General features: G+C 34.5%; 1 protein-coding gene across 10 annotated transcripts in view; it reads right to left on the bottom strand.

Annotated features, from left to right (window-relative positions):
- Pdm3 (pou domain motif 3) overlaps positions 1-18,034 on the bottom strand; it is a 227,818-nt gene that overhangs the window by 21,056 nt on the left and 188,728 nt on the right. For 2 of the 10 annotated variants that reach the window (XM_064051519.1, XM_064051520.1), the window contains exon 2: positions 9,603-9,658. The exons of 6 other annotated variants lie outside the window; for them this stretch is intronic. The gene's annotated coding sequence lies outside the window, so the exon portion shown is untranslated. Of the gene's footprint in view, positions 1-9,602; positions 9,659-17,200; positions 17,294-18,034 lie in introns of those variants that run through there. 2 more of the 10 variants (XM_064051518.1, XM_064051521.1) reach the window with 2 other exon arrangements.

Below are 18,034 nucleotides of genomic sequence, written 5' to 3'. Positions count from 1 at the left end.
ATGCCTTATTCGAGAATGACCCCAAACTATTAGCTCGTAAGTAAAATGACTCTGACAGAGAGCAAAGTAGGCATTTTTTAAGAAATCGGTAGGAACTTTGCTCCTGAGGTTTCTCAGTAGAAGTATATTTTTACAAATAGTTTTGGCGGACATTTCTTCATGCCAGTTCCATTGAAGATGGTTATCGATATAGAGCCCTAGAAATTTAGCAGTTGTGTAAAAATCGTCGTGCAAATCATGCTCTTTCAATGAGAATAACATTTCAACCGTTTTGGCTTTATTTAGAAGCAATCTATTAGCTGCAAACCAAGCTTCTGCTTTTGACTGTGTCTCTTTATGTCTATGAATTACGTTATTGACGTTAGTACCAGTGCTCACTATAGTCGTATCATCGGCAAATAATATACTATTCTCCTGTAAATATAAAGGAAAGTCATTTATAAATATTAAAAACAGGAGTGGCCCAAGAACAGATCTTTGGGACACTCCAATTTTTATTGGAAGGAGTCCGGAAATTGAATCACCTTCTTCAACTAACTGAAGCCGTCCGGAGAGGAAACAAGAAAGTAGGCTGCAGCTATGGAGACTGATATTATAAATATGTAATTTTTTCAACAAGATGTCGTGGGAGACACAGTCAAAAGCTCTGGTCAGATCAAGAAACCTGATGACTCCAAATTCATGTTTCTCAAAGCACTGCAATATTGTGTTTGTTAGAGATAGTGCAGCGTCAGTAGTGCTTCGTCCTTTACGAAAACCAGACTGAGAGTCAGCAAACAGTTGATTATTTTCAAAAAAATTTCCTATCTGTTTGTATAAAAGTTTCTCCAGTATTTTCGAAAAGACTGGCAGGATGGACATGGGCCTGTAGTTGTTCGGATCATTAACATTCCCTTTTTGTGAATAGGAATAACAAAGGCAACTTTTAGACAGCCAGGAAAGACGGAAGCTTTGATACACAGATTGACAAGTTTAGTGAGCGGAGAGATGATGAGATCTCTAATAGTCTTAATAAGATTGACGTTTAGATTATCTACGAGTACATATTTGCAGTTCGAGTTCTTTAAATCGTTTATTACGTCTCTGACCTGCACCATTGATACTTCAGTGAATTCAAAAGCATTAGTAGAATACAAAGACATAAATTTGGAATTATCGGATATTAATTGTATAGTAATCATTAAAATTATCACTAGATATATCACAGGCTTGCTTGCTATCACTATTGTTCGAGCCAAGATTATTGCGAGATTCGTTTATTACTGTCCACATAGCTTTACATTTGTTTTTAGCAGTATTAATGAATTTTTTGTTCTAGTTATTTCGAGTTAACTTTATTTTCTCGAGATAAACTTTGCGGTAGCGATTTCTTGCTTTTCTAGTTTCGTCAGTTTGTAAAATATTGTGTGTGCTAGATAGATTTAGTAGATACTCACGCATAGCTCTCAGTTCATCGTCACACCATTCAATTTTAATGTCACGTGATTGTTTTAATTTAAAGATTTTTACCGGAAAAGCAAGATTAGCAAGGTGTGATAATAAATCAACAAATTTAGCGAATTTTGCATTACAGCTTGTGGTTGGATCATCAATAAATGTCCAATCTATTTGCTCGACCATATCAAAAAGCCGGAATTTTCCTATGCTAGTTATTGGTCTAAAGGACTGATGCACCACTTGTTCGGTTTTGATATGTGGAATAGTGAGATTTAATTTGATACCAGAATGATCAGTAAACAGAAATTCCGCCTTATTCACTGCGTAAAAGTCGCTATCAATGTTGGTATAAACATTGTCAATACGGTTTGGATACCTAGTTGGAAAATCAACTATTGGTCTGAGGCCAAAACAGTGCATGAAATCGCAAAGTCTACTCTTCAGCAGATTATCAGTATTACATATAACATTGAAGTCACCCGCAAGGATAATATTCTTGGTTAAACTGTTGGTGTTGGTAAACAATTCTGTTAAAATTTCTAAAAATAAATCAAAATTTCCCGAGGGAGGTCTATAAATATTAATGACTACTAGATTTATTTTATTCAAAGTTATTGCTGAGATTTCACAATGTCGTTCTAATGATAACAATTTAATGTAGTCCAAAGAAAAACAATGAAATGGTTTCTGACACAAGATTATTGAACTCCCGTGTGAGGAGTGCGGCTTGACCGCATAATTTTTAAATTGCAATGCTTCTGATTCATTGGGTTTGAGCCAATGTTCGCTAAGACCCACGAGTGTGAAATTTTCAGTTTCCAAATACAGTTCTAATTCAGACAACTTGGAACGCAGTGATTGTATATTCAAAAACAAAATGTTGAGTTCTAGGAAAGTATTTGATTTGATTTTGGTGAATGCGCGCCTAGGTTTGTGTTGCAGAGGGCCTGGAAGGTCGAAAATTTTCATTTGGTTTCGACGAGTTACTGTTGAAATTAAATCGTCTTATTATGACGCCTTTCGGCCAAAAGTCCTGGCTAAAAATTTTTTCTCCAAGTTCGAAATCAGTTCCTAATTTAAATGCTGAGTTGATCCCATTAACCGGTAACTTGGTCGTCTCCAGAAACTTGATTTCCGGTATCATACCTCTGATGTACTTTTGGATTGTCGATGGATCCGTATCCTTTTTGATTTGCCCCAGGAAAAACCAAGCCTTATGTTCTTTGGCTGCGGCAAAATTTTCGTCGCTAGTCATTTCTGCTGTGCCTGTAACAAGTGTCTTTGTTCGTTTTCTTGGGATGACGGTGGCGGCGATGCTTCCTAGGTTGTTTCCATTCGTAATTAATAGTTCTATCAGTGTCAGCTGATTTCAAGGGTGGATGTGTTTTTTCTCTCAATTTTTCACGGTCAGGAGAAACTGATGTTTCGTTTGAATTATCGTCGATGGTATCAGTTTCTATGGCCTTTCATCAAACATTCAATTTTTCCCAATAAATGATCTCGAGTACCTTCAAGCACGAATTATAGAGAAAGTCAACGAAATCAATAACAATATCGTTATATTACAAAATGTTTTTAATTCTGTTAACAGAAGGTGTCGAAATTGTCATCAGCAAAACGGTGGTCATTTCCAATATCTTCCATAGAAGTTATTGTTGTGAAAAATAAACGTTCCTTTCGCACTAAAACTGCACTGTGTAATGGCATTGTTTTAATGACATTTAACATAACCTAACATTCACTAAGCCCTACGTTCACATTTCCAAAGCCAGCTAGACGTCGTTTTTATTTGAACGCTCGTTATCTACATCTTCTTTGTAAAAAATAAATCTCATCCTTTAACATTATATTAAACTAAGTTATAAAAAAGTCAAGGATTAATCAAATCCAGTGCACTTGCAACATCAGATTTGTTGCAAGACTCATAGACAATTGGAAAAATTCTTGAATTTATATATTAATAAACCTTTTTGCTTGACGTTGACTCGCATAGTTATACTACTAAAAGCTGCCGCTTTAAAGATACAGAAGACCCTAGTACAAGCAAATGTTTGGTTTGTACTTCGTAACACTGCTAAAGAAAACATTTTCTATCGACGTGTGTTCAAATACCTACCTCTAAGAAGTGTTGGTATATTTAACAGCTGATGGCTTTTATTTAGCACATATTTCTTTTTTCGGTTCAAAACGTGACAAAATGCCATTATGTGTTACCAGGGTCTACAATTTATCAAAATTTAGCTCGAAATGTAAGATAATCGCATATCTAGATTATATCGAAATTAAGAAAACTACGAGTATCTGTGACTTATTCGATCACTTGCACCTGTTCTTTTCCTTAGTAATCTACTAATTTCATTATAACTTAATAATTTTAATTCTATCACAATGTTTAGCCGACGGGTCATTTATTTCAACCCTTCGATGTACAACTCCGCGTTCTTCGAGACAACGGATTGGGACCGCTGCGACAAAAAATTCTTGATCAACTGATCACCTAAATATACATATTTACTACGTATTCAACTTTTCATAAGATCGTAGTTTTTATGTCTGAATTGCTAAGACCTTATCAAGTGAAAAAGTTTTGCAAACTGGGATTCCTCAAGGATCTGTTCTTCTTGACAGCTATAATTCTAACGATGTTGTGAAAGGCAGTCTCTTTTGGCAAAGGGAAAAAAATCTCGGGTCTACACACCGTTTAAGGGGAATCCATAAATATCGCTTCTGTTTCTCTAGGGGCAAAACCAAGTGCTTATATTTCCATCACCTTAACAGGAAATTTCACTACATCTTACATTGTACCACCGGGTACACACATTCGGTTCTGTACTATTCGATTAGCGCCGTTCTTGGAAATCACATGTATTTCTTAAAACATCCTGCAAAAAAGTTCGGATTTAATCAAAGTCCTTTCTCATTCGAAATTATTATTATTATTATTAATACATAGTGTCCACGGGTGGGGAACCCAATTACAGGACCAGAAGCGTTGTACAAATATTTTAAGCATAACTTCAACTTGGCTCTGTTTGATAGTATCTTTTAATCTGACCTAAAGTGCAATTAAATAGATCAATTTGATTCTCGATGTTCGTATAATTAACATCCATTTGAACAAGTGGAGGGCCTGCTCCACTGATAGTGCGTACAGTGGGCAAATAGAAAGTATTTTTACTACGCATGTTCCCTCTGTTGATAATAAGTGATAAATTGCAAAGGAAATCAGGACACTCTTGCAGTCCTTTGACAATTTTAAATAAAGTTATTACCGAGTGCTCTCTTCGTCTATTTAGCAAAGATGGAATTTTGAATCTACCCAGAAGTATATCCTGAGGATAACCTCTCAGGGGATAAACGCCGTCGACTATGTAGGACACCGTCTTAAGAAAACGTCTTTGTATTCTTTCAAAAGAAGAAATGTGGATATTATATACAGGACTCCATATGACAGAGGCGTATTGAAGACAAGATCTACAGTAAGTGAAATAGAGTAATGTCAGTGTTTCAATATCAACAAACTCCCGACCATTCCGGATGACAAAGCCTAAGGATTTGACGAAAGCAGACTCAGTTATTGCCTGAATATGTTGACTGAATGCAAGTTTTGAGTCAAAGACTACCCCAAGATCGCGTATAACTTCAGGCCTAGTAAGAACGGTGTTATCAATGGTGTATCTGTAAATAATGGGTTTTTCTTTTTTGGTAAATGACATCGCGTAGCATTTGGTCTTATTAATCATTAAATTGTTATTCGAACACCATCTGTAAACTCTGTCAAGACATTTTTGAAGCCGAAGAGAATCATGACATGAATTGACTACAGCATAAATCTTCAGATCATCCGCAAAGAGAAGGGAATGCACATCTATGACATCAACAATGTCATTAATATACATATGAAAAGCAAGGGACCTAATACGGAACCTTGTGGAACACCAGTCTCTTGTTTGAACAGTTCTGATTTAAATCCATTGATTTTAACAAATAAATTTCGACTGTCTAAATAAGAATTTAACAATGAAATTAATGAGTGCGAAAACCTAAAACATTCTAACTTTTGCATTAGGAGGCGATGGTCACTTTTATCAAATGCCTTTGATAAATCAGCATAAATAACGTCTACTTGACATTGGTTGTCTAATGAATCATTTAAAAATTGTGTTATGGAAAGAAGATTTGTCATAGTGGAGCGTCCTTTGGTAAAACCATGCTGAGTTGAGGAAATCATTTGTGATACATGATGGGACAAAATATTATGTAATACTGTTACAGTAGTCTAACTGTACCAAATGGTCGCTGATAACCATACCATTTGGTACTGGGACGGATAAAACAGGAATGTCAATAAAAATTTTATAGTAACAAAATGGCAACACTTTGACTTTCTTGTATGTTTGTGTCTCTGTGACTTCAGTTAATTACTGTGATATACTGACACGATTAATGAACTCATTTCAAAACAAAAGTCTTACTCTGCTGGCCTTGATGGAGTATCAGCTAAAATGTTGCAAATTGCTCTTCCATGGATTTTACATCCTCTAACTCACATCATCAATTACTCTTTCGAACTAAGTCAAATTCCTAGCCAATGGAAATGTGCCTTGGTAAAACCAATTCCAAAAAAAGGTGCTCCAACCTGCCTTAAAGATCTCAGACCAATCAGCTTACTTAGTACATTGCTGAAAATAGCAGAATCAGCCCTCTTGCAACAATTAAATATATTTATATCTCAGGCAAATATTCTTCCTACTGTTCAATCAGGCTTCAGAACTCACTTTAGCACGACCACTGTTTTAAGTTCCCTAATTGATGACGTATTGAAAGGCTGCTGTGACAGTAAAGTAACTTCACTTACTTTATTGGACATGTCTAAAGCGTTCGATGCGGTTAATTTTAAGTTATTGCTTGCTAAACTAAAATATTATGGCCTTTCTGAAAACTGCGTAACTTGGCTCGAAAACTACCTTCTTAATAGATCTCAAGTCGTATCCTGTCATGGTTCTATTTCTAAACCTCTTACAATAAAAAATGGTGTACCTCAAGGATCTGTACTAGGTCCTGTCTTGTTTTCTATTTATACGGCTGACTTCCCTAAATATCTTCAACATTGTCAACTTCATATGTATGCTGACGACTTTCAAATTTATTATTCTTTTAATCCTGTATCTGAACATAACGCTCCAGAAAAAATTAACTCAGATCTTGAACGTTCACGTGAATGGACTTGTAAGAACTGTCTTTCCTTAAATCTTGCAAAAACTATTTCAATTACTTTGGGTACACCAAATAAGATAAGAGCAATAAACTCAGATCTTAATCTTCATATTGGAGGTACCACTATTTCTTCTGCCCGAGTAGTTAAAAGTCTTGGGTTACATATTGATAATCAGCTAAAATTTACTGACCATATAAATAAGATCTGCCAAACCACATTTAATGGATTCAAATTGATTTCCCCTTATAAGAACCTTTTAGACATTCGCTCCAAACGCCTGTTGACTGATGCCTTGATACTTTCACATTTAAACTATGCTGACATAGTATATGGTCCCTGTCTATCTTGTGTGGACAAATATCGTTTGCAAAAGATTCAAAACTTTTGTGTGAGATATATTTATTCTATTCCACGTGACACCCACATTACACCTTTTGTACGGAATTTAGGCTGGATGAAAATGCATGAAAGACGTTTTCATCACTTTATCAAACTCATAACAAAAATCCGACTTCATAATGAGCCTCACTATCTGCAAAATAAAATTTCAATTCGTAGTTTTGTACATGACAGAAACCTGCGACAAATAGATCTGACTGTTGACATACCTTCTCATTCTTTGAGTTCATATAAATCGTCATTTTCATATTTAGCTGCATATGTCATAAATAACGTTTTACGTCATTATTCCAACTTAAATAACCATTACATCATCAAATCTGTAAAGGATCTCTTATTGGCTGAGCAAGCAGAAATAAAATTAAAATTAAATTTAAATCTTTTTTAAATTCTGTACCTTTAATACTATCTATAAAAAATTATGTTCCTCTTTCATATTTACAACTTGTATTTCATATCTCATTTCCATTTCTTTTCAACATAGGGACAGATTGTAAATCAGTAATACTGAATCTGTTTTTTTTTCCCTTTTGAGTATTATGCATTATTTATTTATTTTCGTTTACTTGTATTTTTTTTTTTTTATTCATGGTACTCAATAAATTTATTATTATTATTATTATTATTATTATATACAAGGCTTTTATAAATGAGTCTCAGGCGTAGTTGGCTATGGCTATCTCTCTTGTCACTAATGTCATTTGTAACCTGTCAGTTAAACTCATCGCTTTTATTGTTGGAACGTTTTTCAAATGTGTATTGTAGTAATTCTAGTCGATACAAGTTCAAAATAATAAAAAAGTCGTTTGCGTAGGAAAATTTTGTTTTTGTGCTAGAAAGCGAAGACTGCGAAAACGGTTTATTCTGTCGAACTAGACATTTTCATTGTTATAGTAATGGGACTTCGTAAACGACGCTCACGTTAGAGATGTAATCAACAGATTTGTTCGAACTGGCAGTGTCAACAAACAGAAATCTCGTGGAAGACCTTCAGTATCTGAGGAAGTTGTTGATGATTTGAGACGACTTGAGTAGAATCCGCAAACATCTTTGACAAAATTTCCTCTGCAGTCAGGAGTTCCTGTTGCAATATGAACTTGAACGATGGGCATTGACGAAAGGATTACAGAACATTTTTGAAGCGAAAAAGAGAGTGAAAATGTTTATTTCTTTTTATTGTAATGAATTGGTTTTATTTTTTAAAAAGATATGAAATATTTAGGCAACCAGTTATACAGATGCGTGTGGTATTTGTCGTGCGTCATTGGGCATTTAATAAGGCCTAAAACTGAGAGGCGGCACTTTGACTCTATAATCATTTATAGAAACCCTGTATTAGATAACTCTCGTAAGGCACTATAATATATTACAATGGCGGGCAAAATAAAGTAGGACCCTTCTTTTCCCAGTGTAATTTTCAAATTTTATTGACATTTAAATGTCATTTTCAATGAATACCTGTTCAATTGAGTCCAGATTAAACAACTAAATTTCTTGAAAAAATCCTTCCAACTTTATTTTGGCCGTCACTGTACGTACCTCAGAAAAATTCCATCATGAAAACTTAAATCATTGATTTGTACTTTTGTTTCTGCGCATTTCGTGTTTTGTCTTTGCGATATCGTAACTCAATATTGTCATGAAAAATTGCAACGATTGTCATCGCATCTTTCTTGGCATCGGGACTTGCGATATCGCAAATCCAAATTGGAGTCTTAGAAATTCCTTGAACTACTTAAGTATTTCCTTTTTAAGACCTGTTCTCGAACATGGCAAAGTAAAATTGGTGTTCTTCTATATAATTTTACAAGAATTTATATAGTTAGTAGATTAATTGTTATATAAATGTGGTTTCGCTGTATACGAGAGAAGACAAATCTTGAGATGCCTTTTGGAATTACAGTTTTGCATAACATAACTAGAATTGTTTGAATGTCAACATCCCATTTTTTTATATGAATCTAGTGTTCTATTTTCTCACTATGGACTTATTTTTTATATGACAGTAAATTTAAAATAATGTATTTTATTGTTATTATTATTATTTAAAGACCCACTCTGGAGCTGCACATGACCGGCATTTAGGTAAAACTGCTAATATTACGATTACTAAGACCAAGTAATGATAAGAGTTGCACTGAAAACAACATTTTCAAACTTTTCAGGAAACAAATTTTCGCATTTCTAAAAATAAATTTCTTTTCTGCGGACAACCTACGTGCATTTGATGCATGGACAGAGCTTTACACCATGTTGCAACGTCATTGACACTACAATTGCCACTCCAGTTTTAGTTATTCAGTTCCTACACAATTAGCTCTAATGTGTTTCTCGTGACGGACTCTGATTACAGTTCCCGGAACAGCTTTTGAAAGAGCCGAGACAAATTCGTACAAAACGTATGCCAAAACGAATATTCTAGGCCACTTTGGTACTCAAGTATCAAATTAGAAGAAACTGATTGGACCTTTATTTAATGTAATCACATAGAAGATTTCCTCCTCCTATATTCTGTAGTTGATATTACGGGAATTTTGCGGATACTTACGTTCAAATTTTCTTTCTCTTGCTCCAGCCTCGGCTCTTCCAGTGCTGAAGTTCTCACTGAATCGACAAAATTGTATTAATTTCTAGTTTTTTGACTATTTGATTAAATTTTGTAACATTTCTGTATGGAACTATTTGGACACATAATGCTCTAGTTTTAGAACAATGAAATGAAGTTCGAAGGGTTGTAATAAATTGTTTGCTATGTTTGATAATATGATCAGAAATCGTCATCAATTTGTAGTTGTGATGACAAAATGATGAGAACAAGCAAGTATCTTCTCTCTTTTTGTCTCTAGGAGACCTGGAATATAGGATTAAATTAAATCCTGTAATCATATTTCTATCCAGCGGTGTAGCTGCAGCTACGATCTGAACTTTGAAAAATATCAATTTCAAAATAGTAGTTTAGTCGAGAACTCGAAAAATTCACTTTTTGTCGGCACCTGGCGGCAAAGCCCCAGGCAATTCCCAAAGTCATGCGTCTGCAAACAGAGTTGTCCATATCGACTCCAGATTTCCGTGATTAGTTTAAATGTTCAGTCTCGTCTTATTTAAACTTTCCATCCCCATAACCGAGAATTATGGAACTATTGCGCCGCCACCTGTCGGTCAGCACTGCATTACCGCACTTCGCCTTCGGCTCTACGTCCGTAAATAAAAAAGCCCACACTGGCAATCAATTAAAAATATATTTTGCTGGCAGAAGCGCTATATTCCCCAGGATAATGAGATTCGCCGCCTGCAGGACAATGCCTACTTGAAAAATGGCCATGTGCGGAGACACACGTCCATTTGTTATCATTACATCCGTTTATTTTTCGCATTCGAATAATACAACGGACAATGTTTTTGATCGGTCGTAATTAATATTTACGTAGCTCGAGACAAATCTACGTTTATTTAAAAGGTTCGTTGCTTCCATGCGTGATGGCCGTCATCAGAGTCAATATTCATTGTCTCTTGTTTTCTTTCCATTATCCTTGTGAGGAAAAAACCAAACTGCAGGATCGGCCCTATTATAATAATGCGCGGGGTGGGACGGCAGGGGGTGGCTCTGGAATAAAATAACTGCGAATGTTCCGACGGGCTCTGATTAATGCATTTTTCGCTTTGTAAATATGTACGACATTTTAATTATCGATTCTGTTGAATGCATTGATGCTTTTGTGTGGGTTTTTTTATTATTAAAAGCGGAGCTGGACAATCGCCATTAATATAATTAGTAAACATCAGCGGCAGTACAAAAATTTTAATGAAACGGTAAATTTGTGGTGCACGTTTATGCACTTTTATTAGAAAAAAAAACGACCATATTTTCAACTTGGAGCAGTAAAAATCTATAAAGCCCACTGTATTAACGGAGAAAATCATCGCAAAGTATAACCACTAACTTATTAAAAACAATGACTGTAAAAATTACTAATTTCTCTAGGAGTGTCTCCTGAGGCAAAGTTTTCCGTAAGGTGTCAACTTTCTGGAAATTGACACTATAAAGATCAATATTTTGTTTCGAAAGCAGTCACTGGAGAAGACTCGATTTTACAAATAATATGGTATGTTGTAAATACAAAAAGCTCTTGACTTTAGTGCAGAAAATCCATCATCAACACTGATCCAAAATTCAAACAGCCATTTAGATGCAAATTGTCTTTTGTTTTCGCCGTTTGACGTGGAATCTATAAATTATTGTTCCTCTTCTTCAATCGAGAATTTCAGAGTCATTGCGAAATCGGTTTACAACTTATTCGTGCATCGTCAGTATGTCATCGTCGGTTATGGAGAAAAGGGCGAAGGGTGCGACACTTATTAGCCCTTATTTGAAAACTGTAACTGGGAAAACATTCTGGTGTGTTAAACATATTTTGTGCTTTAAGATGACTAGCAAATCAAAAGTGTCCTGCTCTGTGCCGCATTGTAGTAGTTATACAGAGTGATTTCGAAATGTGTGTAATAAAAAAAAAGGGGGGGGGTCGCTCACAATAAGATTTATTGCACCGTGTAAAATTCCCGTTCCCAAGTGGTAGTAATATCTAGAAAAGAATTATTTGAAATTAAATATAAAATGTTATATAGCCACTGGTAGTGTTTCTCGATCTATCATAACTACTATTCAATGAATGGTACAGAACGACTAGGATTAAGAACCAAAAAAACATCGCACTGATAAGCAACGTGCAAAAACACGATAAGCGCCAGTCATGTATCAGTTGGTTGCCATCGCCTCTAGAATGATGAGTTGGCATGCGGTACTTGCATGATGGAGCACGACCATACTTTGTTAGACCAGTAACTGAATGGTTAAATAACCATTTTCCTAAGAATCCGTCTGATTTTTAACCACCAAAAAGTCGGTTTTATTTTTAACTGTAATTGAAAATGTTTACGTCGTTTTTATTCGACCGTTTTCCCGCCTACTATTTAAAAGGTGGATCAGTGGCATCGCATCCAGAGTGGTTCATGGGTGTTTAGCCCGATTCGACTTTTGATTTGTTTTTTCTATATTTCCACATTACGGTGGTACGTGATGGCGTGGTTACAATAATTGCATATATTTCGAAATCACCCTGTATAAGTAACACTGTTGGCATGCACAAGTTCCTCACAGACGTAAAATTGTGAAAAGGCAAGAACTAATGCCATATCCTGTAACTAGCACAATTTTGTTACATGTCCTACTTTGAAAAAACGTTCTTCTTCAATAATAATTAATTAATCGGTCTTTTTCAAATCAAGAGTAACCTGCAGCAATTTGAATGTAAATTAAACACTAACAGAAAAATACTGAAGTTAAAAATGAACAAAGTAACAGAAAATAGTGAAACTGAAAATATTATCCAACACACTCAATAAAATATTCAGGTTAGGTGTTCAAACCACGTTTAAAACGCACATATTCGATTGTCAAATGTGACGCCTTTTCCAGTTTTCCGTTATTCTAAAATTCTAAAAAGAACTAATTTTTTCTCATATACAGGGTTTTTATAAATGATTCTAAGGGCGTAGTTGGCGTGAAAATGGTTATTCTGTTGAACAAGCCACTTTCATTGTTATGTCTTGTTATCGCAACATCTTTGACAAGATTTCCTTAACAGTCAGGAGTTTCTGTTGCAACATGAAATTGAACAATGGGTATTGACGAAAGGATTACAGAACATTTTTGAAATTAAAAAGTGAGTGAACACGTGCCTTGAACAAAATGGTTAACATTTTCAACATTTATTGTGATGTTTAAACCCAACAATTTTGTTTCTTTTTATTGCAATGAATTAGATTTATTTTCTAATAAGATATGAAGCATTTAGGCAACCAGTTATATAGATGCGTGTGGTATTTGTCGTGCGTCCTTGTCATTTAGTAAAGTTTAAAACTGAGAGGTGGCACGAATTCATGACCTACTACGACCCTGTAATCATTTATAGAAACCCTGTATAAGATGTGTGTGTTTTCTTTGGGGTTGCAGGTTTAATATTTTAGCATCTCGACTAAACCAGCAGTTTACTTTCATCACAAATCAGTGATCTCTTGCTTTCTCTTTGCAGAACATCGTTTTTTCATCCCTTACTGTATAAATAAATATGTTATGTATATGGGGTGAGTAATATAATAAATCACACTAATAAATGTCAAAAAATATACAAATGTAATAGCACAAGTGGCGGGCACTTTTAATAACATTTTTAATAATATAAGTGCAGTTACAAGACAAATTGGTATAAGATACAGTAAATACTGAAAATGTTGTAAGCATATATTATTTTTTCGTTTATCTCCACAACTCAAAATTGTTGACAGGTGTTCAATAACGAGAGATCACAAGATATTCTATGTATTTATTTCGACCAATGATCCGGTTGCCAAAAAATTCCCAAATATTGTTATTGTGGTCCTAATCGAATGCGCTGTAGCCCCGTGTTGTTAAAAATAACCTACTATTTCATCGTCGTAAAGTTGTGGTATAAAATATGCCGAAATTTCTTGTTGATATCTACCAATGGTTTGGTTACGTTGAAAAGGTTTGTATAGAATACGTCAAAACAATATTTGGAGCGACGAAGAGATCTTCATACAGTACTTCCAAATACATATTGTTACGTGGGTTTAATAAATTCTTGCAAAAGAAAATGAACTTTACTTTTTGACAAGACAGTACAAATTCAATTTCTACTTAATTATTATTTTCTTGTTTTCCATGGATATCTTATAAGAATATGTATATTGGAAGGAGGGCTTGCAAACAGTTTGGTCACCACCACTGGAAATTTTAACAAACTTTTTCCACTGCTTGTTTCGTGTATAAAAGTGTTCAATATATTGAAATATTCAGGTGCTGTGGTTTTTCTTTCCATTGGTTTATAAAACACAGAGGCGGATCTAGACTGTTGGGGGCCTGATGCTATTATTTAATTGGGGCCCCATTTATGAATAGAAGTTTGTTAGAAGCATTTAATTTACACATTTTCAATACTTTAATATAAAAAAATAACACCAAAATACAAAAATAAAATACAATAAACAAACAGAAACTAATTATATAACAATTTTCTTTCTGCATTTGATGTCAGCATACGTTCGTATGGCGCTGTCATACGTGGTTGACCTTGTGATATCATTCTCAATTGCAAGAATCGACAAAGAACTTAGTCTTTCGTTTGTCATTGTCGATCTATCTTTATTTTTAATAAAATTCAATTTAAAAAAAGCTCTTTCAGCTTCACAACTCGTCACTGGCAGTGTCAAGAAGATCTTAACTACTGTGTATAGATTCGGGAAAATGTCAATGAGATTTTTTTTCTGAGCTAAGTCAGCAGAAATTTCTAAATATTCCTTAGATTGTAAACATTCATTCTTCAATCCTAATTCGATGTCCTCATTGTAACACTGTAAAACACAGTCAACGTTGTCTTCGTCAATATGTGCTACATGTTTGTTTGTAAGGTCCGTTAAGAATTTGAATTTCTTCCCTAATTTATTATATACACCTTTTATTCTGGTGAGTTCGGTTATTAAAGTGTCCAACAATCGATTAAGAACTTCCACGAGAAATTTCTCACGACCTTGTAGTGGACTAGTCCCTGTTGTGCCGTCCGAATATTTATAAATTTTAATCCTATTCTTCGCATTACTATAATTTTCTTCCACTAAATCCCTTCGCTCGCAGTTTATAGTTAATTAATTTCTCATTAGATTTTTTTCTAAGAAATTTGATAAATATTTCTAAAGATCTTATTCGCACAAATCTAATCCAGGTTCTTGTAACTTTTTACTGACTTTGTTAATCCTTTCAAGAAGTTCTTCCCAGACGACAGTCAATATAGCGATTTCGAGTTTGTATAGACTAGACCATCTAGTTTGACTGAAACCTGTAACTGAAAGTGGCAGTTTTGCATGTTGATTTTTGATTTAACAAATTCCACCGGTGAGGTGGAGCCGAAAAAACACGTACAGTTGTTGTACAACCCCAAAGTAGCTGATTACATCGGGTATGAAGTCCATTATATTTTCCACTCATATTCGCAGCATTGTCATAAGACTGCCTTCGACAATTTTTCATTGAAAGACCATTTTCTTCTAAAAATAAATGTATTGTATTAAATAAATTCTTTCCTGTGTGACTGTCAATTGGTATAAATGATAAAAATCTTTCAAAAACTTTCTCTTGGGAAGTGTATCTCAAAATAATTGCTAGTTGGTCCGTATGTGACAAATCTGGAGTAGAATCCACAATAATTGAATAATATTTTGTATCTGCATCGTTTATGTCCTCAATAATTTTTTTTCTTACTTGAGTTGCCATTCGATTATCTCTTGATAAACCGTTTTAGACAAGTAACTTGCAACTAGTTGTTCGGTTTGGCATTTCACTATATGTTGTTTTAAAAAAGGATCAAATTCCGCAATAAGTTCCATAAGTCTCATAAAATTTCCATTATGTGATGAACCCCATTTTTCATCATGTCCTATAAATGACAATCCTCTTTCACTTAAAAATTTAATAACTGCCACAACTTGTATCAGGACATTGTAATAATATTCAGTCATTTTTTATTTTTCCCTGAAGATGCCTGTCAACAACGTTTTTGTTTTCTATGCGGGATAACCAGGTTAACAGCACCTTTTTGTGATCCTGAGATTCTTCATGACTGTCCAAAGTATGAACTATGTTTGCCCAATCTGAATAACCACTCACTAAAGATGTTTGTTTCTGGAAAATAATTTGCACACTAAACAGAAAACATATTCTTTGCTTTTCGAATAGGATAACCAAAATCTCGTTAATTGTTGCCCATTTTTTACGTTTCAGAACATATTTGTTTGTAAATTGTCTGCTTTGTCCCTTATAATTCCTGATAGATTCAGAGTAAATATTGTCTTCCCTTTTATTTTGAAAAAACGAGCTTTCCTTTGATAGGCAACTTCCGATAAAATTTTCATTGAGACAATTCGGCCATAATGCTATATCTTTAAATTTATCGTTACATATATCACTTACGATTTGTTTAGCCTCATCTTTAATCATGTTTTCATCGACTGTATCGGTGACGGTGGTAGCGTAGTTGTTGCATGAAGTTCCAGCAGAATTTTTCACACTTTTCAGAATGAGGGAGTGAAAACAAAACGTTTTGTATAACACTGTACCCATCTGCACCAGGAACTCTTTATGGTATCCCAAATGTAGGTGGCTGCCATAAATTAACGGAAAGGGCGAAAGTAACCAGATTTGCAAACGGTCAGCCGAAGACGAAATTGTATTTTTGTAAGAACCAAATTAGAAACAAATTTTATTTTTTTTTACATTTAATCCCTTACCTTCTGGGGCCTGATGCTCCAGCATCACAAGCATCCCTGTAGATCCGCCTCTGACAAAATGACGATCGTTTCTGTTGTCATTGTCAACCATAATTGAGAATTGGTATTAAACCTTTGACAAAAATTGTTCTTTGTAATAATAATAATTTCACTGTAGAGTAGTATATAAAACTAAGGGACAAAATGTAAGCAATTAATAAAAACAGAAGAGTTAAATCAACTGTACCAAAACTCACAAGGATAATATCACAAGATTTCGTTAAAAACCAAGTAGCTCAACCTCTGACGTAGTACCAAGTAGGTACCTCAAACAATATACCAAAAAAAAGAACCAAACATGCAATAGACAGGCGTTCGTCGCCATTTATAGTTAAGTGTTGGAAAAACTGAAACCTTATTCTGTTGCATTTTCTTGATTTTACTTTCGAAATGATGTTCTGTGAGTCTGGTGTTTTGATGTTCGCGCGCTACCGGTGTTAGATTCCCTTTACTTGTGCCGTTTGTCAGTTTTGACGTTTTAAAGATATCACTATCTACTTTAAGCATTAGTAAGCGGTTTTTCACAATTCGATTCAATCTATTTGTAAATTATCTTCTCTGATGATCTTGGAAATTATAGTCATAATCTCTTTAATAACATACTGGATTCTATTGAATTTTCCACCTTAATTAAAATGATTCGATGTTTTGACATGATGTATTTTATAGCTTAAAAAAGAAAAATCTATCAATCTAATTTAAATTAAGCACAAACTTTTGCATTAAGTATAGTATATTGGTGGTACTTACGATAATTGGTACATCAGTAGCGATTTCCCATAAACAAAGTAGGGAACACAGATTTAAAGAAGGTATTCACGAGACCGTCACTATTAAAAAAACGGAATTAAGATAATCTTCAGTTAATCTGTACGAAATTGCTTCTGATAACCTGCTAGAAAACAAACTAAAAGATAAAATCGTTTGTCAAATAATTTTATGATCTGTAACCATATACTTTACAATACATGATACACTAAAAATGGCATCCAATCAACTCCGTTTCACGCATAAAAAGTATCAATGAAACGTCCTCACGCCATTTCATAATTTTTTCCATAATTCATAGAATATGAAAATCCAGGGGGTTAAACACGGCATTAAGCACTAATCAAAATATGCCTATGCTGCACGCATTCGGTAGTTCCTTAGGTGAGAATTATAAATATTCAATGTAAAATACTGTTGCAGATGCGGCATTGCTTGTACTTCCGAGGCGAGGAAATCGTTTTACAAATTTTTAGTGTATTAGTAACTGGTTGTAAACGTAGTTTCCTAAAACTAGTGTGTTTTTTTCTTTCCTATTCCAGAATCATTTCTTTTTTCTGCGAGTCCCTCGGAAACTGCGGTTTATATTAAAAAAATCCGGACGGCAGACGGACAGACAGACAGGCGGAAATGGGACACCTACTTCTTCGTGCTGTAGGGGTCATGAAAGGTCGACAAAACGTAAAAGTAGAGAATTAATAAATATGTTCGGGAAGTAAAAATTGGTCGAAAGATGTTTCGACAGAACCTCCCTCGCTCCTGAAGTACAAAGAAACATATCCAGTATTTTCGAATGGGCGCACCCTCAGAGGCGTT

This window comes from Zophobas morio, unplaced genomic scaffold (assembly GCF_036711695.1).
Source record: "Zophobas morio isolate AGI-343-1 ecotype UQ-CSIRO unplaced genomic scaffold, CSIRO_AGI_Zmor_V1 ptg000009l, whole genome shotgun sequence".
Lineage (NCBI taxonomy): Eukaryota > Metazoa > Arthropoda > Insecta > Coleoptera > Tenebrionidae > Zophobas > Zophobas morio.
Note: the sequence above shows the minus strand (reverse complement) of the source record. Positions and strands in the feature narration are given on the sequence as shown.